We start from the raw sequence: 18,020 nt of genomic DNA, 5'->3' as shown, positions 1-18,020 counted from the left end.
GAACGCGAAAAGAATCATCGCAAGAGGAATACATTACTCAGCACTGTCTGCAAAGATTACAACACGACGCGAGAATCGTGCCGCTGCGGTGTTTCAGATTGCACAGATTTGCACCGGCATAGAAAGAGGACAACTTCTTCCGCCAGTTATAACTGCAATCAACATGAAAAGTTATGAACCTAGTAAAATGCATGACTGAGTTCATTTACAGCGTGTATTGAGGCAGTGGCGAAAGCTATTTCACTTTACAGCAGCAATTTCCGCGCAGTATACCTATTGTATGCAGTGCCAAATCCTTGCCGTACTGTTTCATAGGTAGCATGGCAATATAGAAGATATTGAGGCCCACACGTGCAAGCATGATGCGCACTCTAAGTAGATGTGTAAAGGCGTTATGTCATCAAGCCAAGAAATGTAAACAGCAGGAAGTGTGGCTTTCGACCTATTCGGACTGCAACATATCTTCACTGTCGCTATAGGCAAATATGTGCCGACGTCGCTGAATCCCCATAAAATTTTTTCTCTGACTGGCACTTTCGCACCGCGTATGCGTTGCGAGTGCCAGCCATGACTGAGAATATAGTGAGTTTCAGAATACCGTTTCCAAGAGCTGCGGGCGTTGCTTTAGGATAGCGTTTGCCCTGCTGCGAACCGCAACGAACGATCGCAGCGACACCGTAGCCTCGAAACCAGTGTTGCTGGCCACATGCGGGCAGCCATCACCGCCCGTAGCCTAGAAACCAGCGCTTCCGGGCCACATGCGGGCTGCCATCACCGCACGCAATTTTGGATTTTCTGCGCGCGTTCCGTTAACGCAAACGCCGACTCGCGTTACGGCGCATGCGCAGTGGCAGCAACCGCGCCGCAAGGGCTCGCGGTGCGCTATTCTGAAACTCCATTTTAGAGACACGTGTGGTGCGCGAGCGCATGCCTGAGCGGGATCCATCGCTACGGTGACGCCGGCGCTGAAGTACCAGTTCGGTCTAGCGGCAATCAAGGCGTGTCGCAGCTCGGCTGAGTCGAAAAACGTGCTGTCAACTGTTGAAGTTGCTTCCTTAGTCAGCAAAACTACTTTCGCGCTCCTGCAAAAAAGTACGGCAATGGCGAAAGCAATAAAATATGGTGGCCTGCACGAAGAATATCAGAACTTATCTCCTGAATACCGACTATACTCGGCTCTATTTATTTTAGGTGCCAAAAAGAAAAAAAAAACGCCCCATAGATTTACGTAAAGCCAAGAAAATTCTGAGGGTCTCTGACAGGTGCGATGAAGAACAGGAACGACTGCATCAATTTGCGGTAGTGCCTGAGACTGGTGGAGGCTCTGATATTTTCAAATGCTCTCCTATTAGCGTGGTCGCTATGTTCGTTTTTTTTTTTTTCAAACAGCTAGTAGGGAATAACCAATGAAATTGGGCGACAGGCAGGTATTGTCTCAAATACGTAGAAAATATGAACGTTTGCTTGTTGGCATCGTAAATGCTAGTCACGCTCAGCAGTTAAGTAGAATTACATTTCTTGTAAGGTACGTGATCGTCATTTTCCTGCTATCCTAAATTTTTCTCCCGAAAGTTGGCTGGACCCTGAAAGACACACATTACAAACAATATTAGAAGTACTTGCTAACTATAGTGAAACTGTAGTAAAACTTTTCACTTACCCTCAGTAACGAATGGTTTCGTATAAAGACCAAGCTTGTGAATGGAAATGTCCGTCCCAACACTTCCTTTGCCAAGTGCGGCTATTGTGATGTCCTTCACTACAGGGAGAAGGAAGGAGTAAGTAAGGCAACTATAAAGAAGTGAAAAATTCAATACTAGTACTTTTCCACCAGAGACATACCGCAACTATACTTTTTACGAAAGTTGGGTGAGGACGCCTGTATGAAAGGGTTTAAAAAGAGCTCAAGAATACCGCACAGAGGCCACGTTGTTGTGTCAGAGGACGAGATTGCTAACGGCAGAGCTATTTAGGCTTTTGTAGTGGCCGCGTAGCGCGAACAGAAACTATCTCGGCGTGCTCTTTCTTCACCGTCTTCTTTGCTTCTAAAGCACATGTACTAATATCTCCAGCGTAGAAAAAATCCGATAAGTGAGAGAACAAATACAACTAAAAATAAACAGCAAAATAAAAATCTTCGACGAACGGAAATTTCTGGCCAGGTGGGACTCACACCGACGCACCCAAGATCTAGATGGGAGTGGTGCTACCACGCAATTTTCCAAGTATCCTATCAGAGCATAACATATCTTTGTATATCATGGTATGGCAAAGTGGTCAAAATGGGATCTGAGAGTAAACTAGACGGAGAGGAAGAAAGGTAAGAATAAGCATATAGGGAAAAAAATTGACAGAGAAATAGACAGGCAGAGATGTTGAAAGGAAAGAAAGACAGAAAGAGAGAAAATTAAAGAACACACACACCTTCAAAAAATGAAAGTGAAGCAAAGAAGTACTGGAAAAATTCAGCAGACCGAAACAAAAATCTCAGAAAAAATTAGATTGAATGCAATAGGAAACCAGTATAGGAGAGAGATAGACAGAAGGGAGAAAAAGAGAACTATAGGAGTACCGAGAGAGACAAAGAAATAGGCGTATTTGGGAGAAACAGGCGCATTTGTGTGCGTGCGTGTGTTTAATACACACGCACGCACAAAAACACGCACACGGTAAATTGGACCAGCGTGCGCTATTATCACCAAATGAGCTTGTTTTCGTCGTGAGACTTATCGAACAAAATGCGTTAAAGGGGCCCTAGAACACTTTTTTAGGTAACCATGGAATGAACTCACTGGAAGAGCTTTTTGCCTCACAAACGAAGGACGCAAAGATGAAAAGAAAATCGTCCAGTGACAGTGAAGTTGCAAAGGTTTGTCGCATGATGCAATTGCATTCTCTTTTCTCTCGTCCCAACGAAAGCGCTGGAAGCTATGTAAGGAGGGGTGGCAGCGGCAAAGAAACTACGTTACCCGCGCCTCATGACCTTGAGCCCTTCTTTATTTTTTTTTCTTCTAATGCGCGGCCTTTTCTGTGTGATCGCGTGAGCACGCGTGGACAAGTAGCGGTCTGCCGCGGCAATCTCTGCGACGAGCTTTTTCGCACACGGACGAATTTTTGCTCACAACCAACGGGGCCGACGCCAACGGTGGAATTTCTGCGAGACGAGCTTTCCAACGCTATCGCGTTAAAAGTAAGCGAACATCCAGTATTCCGGAGAAACAAATACGGCAATAGTGAGTAGCACGAGGAGGGAACGTACTGGCAAGAAGACAGGTTCCGCGGCTTTTATAGATGTGCTGCGCGAAGTCATGTCAGTCGTGCTACTCCCGGCGTGGTATGGAAGCGTACTTCTGTACGCGTTATTTCCAACTGTTAGCCTCAAGTAATTGTAGAACACAAACACCAAAGCAGCTGCTCCATGATTACCCATTAGGCAGAATCGTAACTGGCAGAATCGTAATGCATTAGGCAAAATCGCAATGCTTATATTTCAAAGTGGATTAGGGTCTAGAAATGAACAAAAACGTTTACGTTTTTGTTCATTTCTAGACCCCAATGAACTTTGAAATATAACCATTTAAGGGTTGCGCTTGGAGAAACAACAATAAAATTGAATCCAACTCACGGTGCATGTCGTATACGCTTATCTTCAAAGCAAGCTGGTTGACAAAACGCGGCGTCACACCATAGTTGGATAAAATTGATTCGTAGTCCTGTACTCTTCGGCTCTTGGCAAACCACGTTTTTTGTTCGCTACTGTACTCAATCTGTTAAGAAAAACGCAAACGTGTACATTGGTAACTCTCCTGAATATTCGGCTTGGAGAAGCAATGCGACAACAGTATCTAACGGCGGGTAACAAGCAAACCTCAAGGAGAACATTCTTTTAGTTGAAACTTTATTGAAACGAAGATCACGGTGACTGGCCTGTGAATCGTGTGTTTCCAAACCTGGCCGACAACCACAACTGGCCGCACCAAACCAACAATAAAAAATTGGCAGTGAGAACGGCCAAAACACTCCGAGCACGCAATGATGGTGGCATGTAGTCATGTTCTTCATGACACGCATATCAAGATTTCTATATACCTTCGTCATTCATTCATGTCCCGTAATAAAAAATGGGTATTTGTGAATCTAGCAAAACGATTACGAACGCACCATGAGCGTGACGTGTAGTCATGACTTACATGACATGCATGTAATGATCTCACCGTTAGAGTCTGTCATATATTTTCGCCATGCAGTCATGTCATACCATACCAGTTTTGCAATATGTCTTGTGAACAAAAACCACCGCAATATAAGTAAGGCCAATGAAGGTAAATCATGACATTCGGGACAAACATATCATTTTTTAAGGTTATGACAAGTCAATTATACTCGTCATACAGTCATGCTATAGCATACCAATTTTGGTATCAATACCATTATTAAAACGGCCAGGAGAGCTAAAAGCTGCAGGAGGCTAGATAGACATTTACGCTGAAAGTAGCTGCAGTTCGCTAAGAAACGTTTCGCACTTAAATGTCGTCAATCCCTGTGATATAGGAACAGGTATAAGGCATGGAAGTGAAACGCTTCTGCAGCACCCTTAGATGCTGATGCACCCATGTTGACACAAGGTGGCACGTCTTCTCCCTCACGACAATGAACTATTCGCGACCAAGATAGACTTTCCAGAGATCTTGTATTACACGCACGTGAGCCTCCTTGTAATCACACTTGAACCACAGGCATTCGTAAAGCGTGCAAGCAAATTGGAACTGTTTGAAACATCTTCGAAAAATTCGCAGCTCTGTCATCCTTGTAACTCCTGTCCGTTAGCATATCCTATTAACTATTACTGTTTTCTCATAGCAGCCTGCCTTGTCCTTTAATAGCTTCGTTTTCTTTCACACGTTTCTGATACTACTTGGTGAAAACAATGAAATTTTAGTGCCACTTGAATGGCGTTATAAATGAATTCCACTGTACTGCTGTTGATTCAACAGCTTAAGTCAAGAAAGCTCAAGGCAATAAAAAATAAACAGTTAAATAAGTGAACTACGCAACGAACGAAAATTCAAGACATGAATAAATTAGGGCATCACGTCGCGCGACAGCCAATGCAGAGGGTAGTATTGCGGCACCGGCTTATTCCAGATAGCTCAAGCTTGATTAATCTGCTGCTTAATTTATTACGTAAACTCTACTTGTCAAAAAAATTAAGTTAAATGTGAGTAATATATCATCAAGTAGTCGTTGCGTGTGTATATTTTGCAACAAATAAGTGATTTTATATCCACTAAATATGCGTCGTTCCTATAAGGACCACCTTCTACGACATTTTCTTGTTAGAAAATTAGGTCTAAAGAACTGTGAACAAAAAATGTGCCACAACCATATAGTTATTTAGAATATCACACTTACTGGTAGCACCTTATCATCAGGCAATGAGTTAAACAGAGAGTTGTTTTCTCACCTGAATTTTTCTTTTGGAATTGACAAATTCCAGCTCACCGAAAGTAATAGCTACCACGGCCTGCACTCCAAGATCCAGAGAGCCGCGCACCATCATCTCAACCGGGTTCACAGTCGCCAATCTTGTCTCGTTGAAGAAATCGAGGTTAAGCGATAACATCCAGTCGACGAGGTATTTCGTCTGTAATACAAACAGGCCAAAACATTGCTATGTAAGACAGCTTCTTGTGTAAGTTTTTTTTTTTTTGGTCTGTTTCTGCTATGTCATTATGAACCCCGTCCTAATGCCGACTGTGTTTTCTTAACAGGACTCTTACTCGTACAAAAACTACGATGCAAAATATTGAAAACAGCACTGTGTTGGAATTTTACATTTGTAGTCGATAATGAGAGCGCAAATCACTCAGAAAAGTTGTCCACAAAAGTGTACACAAAGGATTTATTTGTGAAAATTGCTGAAAATGTTAATTACAATAACGTACGGCGAAAAACACATCTCAACTGGCGTGAAAGCATGGCAACGAGAAGGAGTAACAGGCGTCATAAAATAAAGCGGAGCTTGATTAGGAGTTGAGATGTGATGATAGAGCGTCTTAGTGCTGATATGTACTATTACTTGTAAAAATTGAAAAAGTACAAATTACAGCATGCACGCCTAACGACGTTCTATGTTAGTTTACTACCTACCTAAAATACCGAACAGAAATAGAAAGATAGATCCAACAAGAAAAATTTTGCCTGCACCAGCACAGTCTGAAACGTTCATAGCTTGCATTTAGAGCTCGTTAAATATTGTTATGACCCCTGTACAATGTAGAATTATTCTTGCGTCATTGTAATGGGAAACACTTATAAGGGCAACGCAAATGATGCACAGCGACAAAGAGAGTAAAATCAGAAGGACGTTGATAGAACTTGAATCTTCTTTATTCGGTCCAAAGCACTTTTAGAGCTGTACGAAAGCGACGCACAAAAATTTGTGTTAATATACCAGAAGAATAGATTGCCGCAATTGATGTTTGAGTCTCGTGCACCAATGTAAAGGATCAGCGACCGCTTCCAGTGTGAGAAAAGGGGGGTATGGTGGTTGTCATGAAATAATACACCATGCAGAGCTTATTGGGGACTTTCATTTCCATCTGGCAACAATAATCAATCTGCAGTGCCGATTCAATTCGATATCAACAGCTTGTAAATTAGCTGTGTACTTTGCAGTCTCATTGGTCATGTTTCTATATTTGCTTGCTCTTTCATAAGCAAGCCTATAAAAAATACGCTTGTGTGCATATGTCGTAAGAAACTGCCAAAAAAGCTTTTCAATCATCTCACAGAAAAGTAATAAATAAGTAGGCTCTGCCACAGTGCACTATACTTGTGCGGCAAAGGAATCTAAAAATCAGATCAGGGGCAGAGCAATGTGCCATTTTTCCTGAAAAAAAAACAGAAAATAAAACAGTAGTTTCGCATTATTATCGCCAGTTTAGTGCATCTGCCAACTTCGTGCTTTGCGAAACTGTGAGAGCCACTGTGATGAAGTATTTCATGTAAGCCATTGGGAGACAGAGAGAGAGAGAGCTTTCGGTGTATGTCGGATTAATCAACAAAAGTAAACGTAGTGTCACCACTTTCTCTCTACTTAGCACACGACAACTTCTGAAATATATCACTCGTAATGTTATTTGTATGGGCTTACAATATCAAGGTAGTATTAGTATGCACTTACAAATTGACTAATTTCGTTGACTGATGATATCTTGCAATCAGTATACCGCAGCAGATAGTGAAAAATTGCTCTTAGTCATTTACACAAATCGATTGCAGATGAAACGCAGGAAGCAGACATTTTTTGACAAAGAAGTTCGCGTTGTAAGTGCACAGCGCGCTCACTATTCGCGATCAATTGGACACTGCGAAGTTGTTATACACTGAAATTTGTGAAGGAATTGTCAAGGGGTGAACACCGCATTCATGACGACAGCAATAGTGCCGACAGATGTTGAACAAGACGTAATTGGCTACCGCGATTGCCACTTTCAGCAGCGTTTATACACTGACCCTGTATTTAAAATACCTTCTTCAAACTGACACCAATGTACTGTGCCTCTAAACACTAGATTGTACATGGGCTAAAGAACATTAGATGACTTCGCTTGAGATGACTACTACTTGAGCAATCTACCTGATTTTGCAAGGTTGGTGAATTGGCGAGGGGAAGAAAACCCTGTTTTCATATCAGCGCATGGTACTTCTCGTTGGAAAGGAAATCGATCTTGCCGGCAATAATTATATTATAACAGACTTGTGAAAGCCTGAGAAGAGAAAGATGAAATCGTCGTTCGCGGTACGCGCACTGTGATCTTGCCAGCCTTTTCGTCTTCCTCCCTTTCTCTTGTCTGCATTTCACATGTCCGTTACAATAAGCTTATTTGTAGCAGCACGGGGCGTGCAAGACTGCAGTCACTTATTCGTGGTGGCGAGGTTGACTTCAATCGCCGCCGAGTGAAGACGGTGTTGGCGCTTGCAACGTGCGAGCCTGTTCTGGGTAACTAAAGTTGTTCTTGGTGAGAACATAGAATTCGCGCTTACCTCAATTCGGTTTGACGAGGCGAAAGCCACGCATGCCTGGTACATGGCGGCTGCTTTCTTCCATGCAAGTTGATTGGAAGATAGAGTAATCTCATCACTTAGTGTCTTCATGTTGGCGACGTGAATGTCGTTTTCCAGCTACAAGAGAAAAACATCCGTTGAACAACTTTTCTTTCCTGAAAAATTGTTAGGAGCTTAATGCACGTGCTTGTGTTCTTTAGACTGAAGCCTGAGCACTGCATTATTACCTACTAGATGGTTCGCAGTATTTCGACTAAAGAACATGTTTCGTTGAAATGTCTTTTTCTACATGTTGTACGCACACATAGTCGTTCTTTCAAGTAAATTTTTTATACTCTTCATAGTGTAAAATTAGTACCTACTCGACATGATCATCACTGAAGGTTCGAGGAAGTGCAAAGAAAGGAATGTATTCTGTGGATTTAGGTAGCGCAGTAAAACTTGAAGCTTGGCGAGTTCATACTTCAAGGTAACTACCTTTGCGCATGTCCGTCTCCGGTCTTTTTGTGCCCTTCTCTCTATTGGCGCACACGAGTACCTAACAAGGCCAGTGACAGTGAATCTTTGGATCACGAGAGCAACACGGTAAAATATATACAGTTGAAGCTGGTGCGACTGCCGTGCAGTCCCCCCTCATATTCCTCCACAGGAGCTTCAATGCCGCGGCCTTTTTGGGATTCGAGCACTACTGTGAGCTACGAATTTGCTGTCACATGTTATAACTTCCTCGGTTTCGTATAACTTTGTCATGTTCGATGGAGTGAATGTTAACGACACGTTGGCGTCTTTAAACGCCTTAGGGTGCCGACTGGTGGTGACTCGTTGTCCTTTTAGGATTGTAGAGAATTTAAGGCTTACGATGGGCGTTGTGAAACAGAGCCCGCGTATTGGGTCAAAAATACCTAAGAATCAACATGCCTAGTGTTTACCGGGGTAGTAAAAATCACGACACGAGAGCATCACTTTACTTTCAAGACCGTTTAAGATATATAATTTTGTGATACTGCGGAAAAGAATAGCAACAACGAACCAAATGGCCAGATTAATGGTGGGAAAGAGCCTTCTTTCTCTATCTCCTGCACGCATTGGTCGACTGCGTGCATTCTTTACCAAGCTGTAATAACGGCGTGAAATGAATAACGAACAGCGGAGGCAGTTTATCAAGCATCTGAAACTGTACAGTGATGCATGCCATTCTGTCATCATCTTTCACAGGGGCGCACACCCGATTACCGATTAGGCAGCACCACTGCTCCTGTTTCATACGGCGTCGTCAGCAGATTTATCAAATTTAGATGGGAATCTGAATTACCCAATGTACTCTGGTTGTATCCAATAACCCTCTGGTAAGTGCGCTTATTATTTTATTATGTCAGCAAATTTTTTTGTTGACATCCCCACGACTACAGTTTGAATTATGTGTACATTTAAATTAAAAGTCTGTTTGCGCAACGTTTATTTTTGCGAATAAGCCGTGAAATGGTCGGTGTTTGCTACGAAAAAAGTCCCAGCTTTGACGTAAAGGCGAAGCAATGAACGCGATAGCAGCAAATTGGAAGGTCACGCGAAGAATGGCAAGCAGATCTAAATGTTCTCAGCGTTTCTAACGCACAAAGGAGACACGAAACGTACTCACAGGTACAGATTAACGAAAATAAGCGTCTAAGTTGTTGCTTGGCTGTGTCTGAAAAGTGCGCCCTTTTCGCAAACGGTGGCTGTGCAATGATCGCAGTGACAATTGTACCCGGCAACAACAGCAGAATTGTTCCGACGAAACTCAAAGGCTAGCTAGCTAAGACGTACGTTCTCCCCACCGCAAGATAAGGGCATGCCATTGAGCGTACACTCCCTACTCTCTATGCGGGCCAAAGTACGCATGAGATATGAGTCCCCGCCCTCTCCGAGATGCCCGCCAACAGCGGTAAGTGGTCGATAAGAATAGCTTGCCGTTTGAACTTTGAAGAAGATACCTCACAGTGGCTCAGCGGCTAACGCCTCAAATTCACGACACGGAGGTCCCACGTTTGATTCCGCGCGCCGGAGTCTTTTAACTGGGATTCGTTCTCTTTCTTGCGTTTTCAGGTATCTTGTTACGTATATAGGGTGCATGACGTCCACGTCGACACTGGCCACGACGCCGACGCAGGCGGTGAAATCTAGCCGAGATTGTCCATATAATTGTTTTCGCAATAACTGAGAAGGCTGTCGTTAACTAACTTGACGCAATCTTCCCGCTTTCATGAAACTGTTTCAGTTCAGTGCCATTGAGTCCAAAAATTTTCACTACTAATTCGGGGCATGATCCTGAGCGCGATGGCTGTGGGCGTATAGACGATATGTTGAAACTTTTCTCCAGTTATGATAGTATGAAACTGTATGGTAATTACTAACTGTTCATAAGGTTCACTAGGATTTCATTTTATTTTAATTTTCACTTGCTAAAGCAGAATCTTGAGGGCCAGAAGTGCGTGCTACGCACTTCTGACCCTCCCGCTTGCCTAATTACGTTCTAAATATAAGTGACGGCATGCGTGATTCAAAACGCACGCGAGTGAGAATTCTGGCCTAATTTACTGAAGTCATTGAATTATCTTTCAGAAGTAAGGAATTATGATCCACTTGAGCGTTCCTGACAACTGCGTTTTACTTTGGAAAAGAAGCCCTTGGTGAAATGTTCGTGCCCCTTTCCGTCCAACGTTTAACTCCCTCCGCTCTTGTAGCTTGGCGTTGGAAGTCGGGTTATTGAGATCGAGGGCGCGAGTTCGATTCCCGGCCAAAGCACCACGCATAGATACAGGCGAAATGCAATGAAAACTCATGTATTTATATTTCAGCGGATGTTAAAAGAATGCTGAAGAGAAATAATGTCTTGGTTCAGATTGCCAAAATGCACTCTGAGAACTCTAATGCGACGTGTTCCACCATCATAAGTTTTTTATTAGCACGTAAAAGCAAGCTTGAAGTTTCATTTAAAAATTTCGGGTGAAGTCTCCTTGCGTAAACCTAAACTAATTTCAAAATAAATTTTTGATATTTTAGCGACATTACCTCTCTGAAATTTTCCGAAAATACGTATGCTTGCTCTCCGACATCCACAAATGACAACGTACTTCATCTTTATCAATTACAAGCTACCTAGGACACAGTACACGCTATCAAAATCTGTGATGTCGCGGTGTATGGTGCGGGACTATTAAAGGTGGCATCTCCATCTACGTCTTCTTTTCACACATTATCTCGCTTACCACGCATCATGTAGCGGGAAGTGTGGTGTTCTCCCGAATGTGATTGATTAATATGTGGAGTTTAACGTCCCAAAACCACCAAATGATTATGAGAGACGCCGTAGTGGAGGGCTCCTGAAATTTCGACTGCCTGGGTTTTTAACGTGCCTTCAAAGCTGAGCAAACGGGCCTACAGCATTTACGCCTCCATCGGAAATGCAGCCGCCGTAGCTGGAATTCAATCTCGCGACCTGCGGGTCAGCAGCCGAGTACCTTATGCACTAGACCACCGTGACGGGGTATCCACAGGATTGTGTAGATGTACTTTAGTTAAGCGCGAAGAATTATTTTGCTCTTTAGTGTCCGTGGGCTCACACAACGGCGTGCCTCGTAGTCATACGGTGGTACTCGTTAGTGGGCATATAGAATAGTTTATAATAGCAGTTTCCTTCGCGCATGAGCAGTGCATTTGTGTCGCATTGGCTAAAATGTAGAAATAATAAATTCTTACGCGTCTGTATATTGCTAGTTGTATAGATAGGTGATATAAAAAGCGCACTTGCCACGTATGTTTCAATCGATAAAAACACATTATTGGTGTCCTGTCTAAGACGTAAATAAAAGAATGTTGTCTTTTGAAGGAGTGTCTGTTGTATTTATGAAAGATAGTGAGCAAACGTTAACAAACAACAGAAATCGCATGAAAGTATGCGATGTGTTGGACACGACTGTGGCTCAGCTTGTCCACGCGCCCGTAAGCGAGACCTTGTTGAGCACAATCATTTCTCTCCTGACACTTTCCGAAAAAAGGCAGGTCGAGTGAATTGCCTTTCCCCTCCACCCGGCGGTTTTTAAGAGTGTAGAAATTATCGCAAAAATTACTTTTTTGTGGTGAGGAAACATGCGCGTATTGGTATATAGGTATCGAAGCAAGGATATACCCGTGGGCAGTTTGTTTGAACTCCACCCACAGCATAGACAAAATTGACCGCCCTAAGTGCGATATACGCCTAATATTGATCGGAGATATGTTACTCACAAACAACCATTCCGGGTAAATTATTCAGATTATGCTAAATTAGAAAACAATGAAAGTGCTGCTGCTTCACCAGTAGACGCTGGTATGTAAATGTTAAGAGCAACAACGTAAGCACGTACCTCGGAACATAATGATGCGCGTAGTTGGGCATGCTTTTTTAGGGGGGTTTACAAGTTAGACCGCTCTATATCTTCAAAAGATTGGTTTCTCGGAGAAAGGTGCACCCTAACGGACGTGAAGATTCATAAGCTCTATTATCGATTTCGTCCATTTAACCGTGTGTTGCGCGTTGTGACGTGAAGTAATGCTGTCATATTTCGTAGATGCGTCGCATCAGAAGCGTTTTGACGTATATTGATTTCAAGAACCATAGCGACGCCGATGTGTATATATACTTAAGCTCTGCAGTATAGTTATTCTACTACGGTAAATTTTTAATACACAATAACTGCATAGGCTAAATCAGAAAAACAAATGTTTGCAAATCATCTAATCTATCTAGCTTCCTCGAACAGAGTGCTGTGAATCGCGTTAGGCGAGGAATTATTGCTAATGCATTCTAACAAAGTCATGGGGGTTTATTCCTACACTCAAGAAACTGGTGGCGTGTCAGAGATGTCTGCCTTACAGAGACTACTTGTTCGGGTGAAAGGTCTGCGACGTAACGATCAATCATGGGCAACGAGTTGCACCCTGTTTCGGGTTAATAATTATGCCACATGTGCTAACCAGGAGACCACGGACTAGGCCATATTTCACTCCAACTATATATTTCTGAGAAATCCCTATGGGTTTCCTTGGTGATTGAAGCTACAAGCTGGTGGTTGTCACTGTTTCGCTTTCTCATCCTTTCTGCCACGCTGAGGTATTCCGCAGGACTGATTTGACATACGCTGCTTATTTTCATTTCTTGAACGTGAATGATCTTCCCATCAATTCAGCCTCTCAAGAGTTTCTCGCCAGATATTTTCATCAGCTCGGCACCTCACGCAACATTCTTCACGCAGTTCGTTATTTAATGATGCCAATGGGCTCATCACTGAAGCTGCAAAGCTACCTAGTGTATGACACTGTCAAGTCTTTCAGTTCAAGCAGGAGGTCCCAGCTTGCATTCTTTGGGGCTTTCTAGTCCTGATCCATAGCTTCAGTAAGTCACATAGATACAAGAAGCACTGACAGAAGACGTGGTATTTTGTACTGGCCTATTTTGTAGAAAAAACTGTGAGATATTTCTAGGCTTCTTCTCTATGCGTTCGGGACGAACGACGTTGTATTTGGCGATAATCGTTCTCTATATGTTTCCACCTTCTTAGGGGTTATCACATCATGTGATAAGGAGTTCCAAGCTCACTGTTTTTGTATTTTTTTTCTGCAGCTATGCCAGCCACCAAATCCGAGCCCTAGAAGAAAACACTACGGTACGCAAAAGACATGTAAGGGCCAGTAGTAGTTGCTATAACATCTAAAGTGTACCCAGAGTTCGCCATCGTCATCAGGTTCATATTTGCGGCATAAAACAGTTGGAAGTAAAAAAGAAGTAAGAAGAAAACAGGAAAAACAGGAAGAAGACAGGTGCCTATTTCCAGTGGGTGGCTAAGCCCTGGCACGTCATCTACTTGAAGCCAAGTCCAAAAGGGTCCATTTGTTTTCTCTGCCGACTTGCCTTAAAGGTCCCAGCACCACCGCTCACCTTCTAGCAGAACGCGAAAAAAAAAACTGCACTGCTACAATGAGTTACAAAGGCATACTGTTTTATTGCAACACTCGACCTTCAGGATCCTTTTTTGTCATTCCAAAACCACTTATAACTTCGCATGTGAGGGATTAAAATGACTTTGTTGGGTCGCGTCATTTATGACGCTTCTCGCCATACCCCATCTTTTGCAGACGCTCCAACTGGAACATGCAGCGACGAAAATGCCGCAGATGACCCGGCGGGAAGTCTATAGTCCCGCACTTGGCGAGACAATGGCGCCATATCGTGGGCGGCACTGGTGTCCGGCGCACGTTACTAAAGCCTTTTCAGAGGTTTCAGGCTAAGTATTGCCATTATATAGGCGTTGTTTTCTCGGGTATATTATCCTAGACATTGTTTGCTTTAACCTTCTTTTGCGCATGTCTGTCGTCTTGGTTTAGGAGTGTATCGAGCAATTATTTCGAGAATACTAGCACCACACAAGATCTTCTAGTAGACGAACAGCCGTGCCCTCGGAAGTCGTACGCACTCAAAAAGTCTTGCGTAGTGCAGCTCGTAGTGTGCAATGTTCCTTCGCTAAGTTCATGGCTACATGGCTGTACGATCGCAGCTAACATGACAGCAAGAAATTAATATTTTTGTTTGCGTTCATGCCAGTGTCGTCACGTTCTTTTCCTTATTTCAGTTAATTTGACTATAAACATTCAATATAATATTGCTTTCGAAACAAGCCGCTACTTCGTTCTTGCCTCACCAATTATGGCATATCTACAATAATAATATTTCATTACCAATTTTACGATTTCATCCTTTCATGAACACAATATATGGAGCAGAGAGAACTTGTAGAACCTAATGAAGAAACTGGTAGGTAGCTTGTTCTACGTACGTGCGTGTAGACGTCGTCTCCTCTGAAGGTATTGCAGACGTACTTGTAGAAATCATTGCACGGATCAACGCTGTAGTCAAGCTTGGATCGCAGCCGGGTCGCCAATACACGGCAAACAACCCCTGTGCATTCAGGTTTGCTTTTGAGAAGCGGCGGGATAGCATGCCCTGGTCTTGGTAGCCTTGTTGAAGTATATGTGGTAATTGGTGGATGATCTTCGAATGGCGTCGTTACACTGGGCGCCGAAACTTGCGGCTTATAAAATGCAGGCAGCGTGTCAGCCTGAATGGATAGACAGCGCAGAATCCTAAGTGGTTAAAAGTCATCCCGTTATCTACAGTGATATACAGAAGCTTACGTTATCCACAAGAACATGCTCACCAGTTAGAACAAATGTTAATCAGAACGCGCATGCCACTGCACAATGGGCATCTCACTGTATCCCTGCTTCGCGTGTACAAATCTTTATCTGGTAATGAGACAAGACATTGACATGATTTAGAGTAACTTAAATAGATGACTTTCATCGTGAGCACCAACTTAGCTAGATGTTTTTTACGTAGACTTGCTTATACACATTTTCTGTCGTTGAGTAAAGCAAATATATATTTTAGTGCAGTTTTGGTCTTCCATATTAAGACATCACCTTATTTTTAATCGGCATTGATCGCTGAAGAAAAAGTTAACGTCGAGCGTCTGAGCCAACGCTGTCGCTACTCTAACACAGCGGTCATGTACGAGTGCTTGAGACTGGCCAAGTACGCCACGTGACTGGGGCTAGACGCCAGTGTGAGTCAGCGCTTAAAAACATCAAGCAAATGATCGAGAAAGTGTGTTCCTCCTTCTTAACATTATTCTCACGGCCTTCAGAACTGTACTGGTAGAAAACTGCACAACAAGGTCCGTATTTTGAATGGCGTGTGCCCACCACACTTTAGCTCATTGTCGCCGCCCTTATCGCAATATGTAGTCGTGACATTTGCCTCTATTCGCAATTTATGTCGACTCGTTGCGCGACTTCCGCGTTTCAATGCACTGGGTGTATTTCTTGCGGGAACATCATTTCACAAAGGGCTGACTCTTGTTTGGTGCTACAGGTGCACTTACCATGCAGGCGTGATCTTGTATCTGTTGTGGAGTTGTAAGGAGTGCAACTACCAACACAACTATGCTGAATAGCAGCCCTAGTCCAACAGCCAGCCAGGAGAAAAGGGACACGTCCATCCGAGCTTTTTCGTGACTTTTTCCTGTCTCATCTTTGAGAAGTTGGCCTTTGCATAGTGAAAGCTTCTGCGAATCCTGCATATTCAAGGTCACTGACAATTACAGCCGCTTTAAACAGTTCAAGCAATAGTACTTCGGTCTTAAGGGCTTGAGCAGGGAATCAGTTTCACTTAAAGTGCGCAAACAAGCACACATACATGTGCAAAGCCAAACCACCAACTGTGCTTTCTTTCTTTTCTTCTAAGTTTAATGTTTCATCTCCTGCCCCCGAACACTCTCGTTTGTCTACGCCGGCTAAATTATATCTTGCAAGGTAGTTTCGTTCAGTAGTCGCGAGATACGTGCAGCAGAGACGTCAGTCAAATAGCATCAGCTGAATCGCATATGTGCAACACGCCAATGTATTCGGAGAACCACTGTTAAGGGCAACGCTATGCCATTTAAAGCAAGTCGTAAAAAATAGCTGGAAAACGTAAGCGCACGATGTGAGATTGTTCAGAAGTGGAAGTATGGCTCAAAGGGTCTGCTGTGTAAAGGCCCTTTTGCCTTACGATGTTTCGTTAGGCTCATTGCGTTTTAAAGTAAATAGGTGGCTGCGCCCCTAAGAATAGCCTGCAGTCTTCACACTATTGCTGCCTCAAAGGAAAGATAAATTTTTATACTTATACGCAACTACATGTCCCAACTGTGCGAATACACAAGCTTGTATAATAGTCATATCAAATTAAAGTGTATTTTTCGTTTGTAGTACAAATAAAAACTGTAAAAATCTGTATTTTAAAATAGCTTGACTAGTTCACATATTTTACCAATGCCTAGACAACCAGCAAAGTGGGAAAAGGTCTAGTGACTAAGGTACGCGGCTGCTAACCCGCAGGTCGCGGGTTCGAATCCCGGAATCAGCGGCTGCATTTCCGATGGAGGCTGAAATGTAGGCCCGTGTGCTCAGATTTGGGTGCACGTTAAAGAACCCCCGGTGGTAGAAATTTCCGGAGCCCTGCACTACGGCGTCTCTCATAATCATATGGTGGTTTTGGGACGTTAAACCCTCCATATCTATCAATCAAAGTTAGGATGAAAAAAATACAGAGGACAAAGTCTCTGAAAACTCTTCCACAAAAAAGGCTAGCGAAGATATTTTTTTTAAATCACACAGCACTGTAACAAGATGGTGTAATGAAGGGCATTCATTACTTTACAGCAGTGGTTTGATATATAAAGAAACGTTCCTGCACTTCCAACTTTTTGTATGGGCTCACTAAGAATATACATCAAACACGAAATAACTTCAAAGGTCTCAACTGTTGAAAAAGAGCTTGGATAAGGGAGATGCTGCTTAAGTGATGAAACTGAGCAGAATAACTGTCGCAAAATAATGTCACTTAATATTAGGAGCGCACTTGTTGTTCGAAAGATTTACACTGGTATCTCTTGTATGAAAGTGATTGCCATCAGTGGGCATGAATTCAAGAATACGAATGATGTGTAAAAATTATCAGTTTTATCCTCACGACTGCCGTTACAGTGAACCTCCTAGTGATTGTATAGATTTTATATAATAATTTCAAGCAAAAAAGCACGAAGAGATGTCGCTTTACCATATTCCAATGAAAAGTACATAGGGCTTCCACGCAAAGAAACGATGATCGCTTCCGCTGGAAGGTAAGCTGCTTGGTTCGTCCTGAATTAGCAGCCTAGAGGCATATGAATGGTAGAACAACAACATGTTCGCGATTTCACCGTGGATGATGATGAAGATGAAAGCATCGCACTGGCTTGTACCCACTGACGAAAGCCATTCTAAACCATTCTGTTTTTGTGCGGCAGTCTTTCCTACTTCTCACCGGTTAGGTTAGCAAAATATGGTTTGAAACGTAT

Source organism: Rhipicephalus microplus, chromosome 3 (genome assembly GCF_043290135.1).
Source record: "Rhipicephalus microplus isolate Deutch F79 chromosome 3, USDA_Rmic, whole genome shotgun sequence".
Classification (NCBI taxonomy): Eukaryota; Metazoa; Arthropoda; class Arachnida; order Ixodida; family Ixodidae; genus Rhipicephalus; species Rhipicephalus microplus.
Note: the sequence above shows the minus strand (reverse complement) of the source record.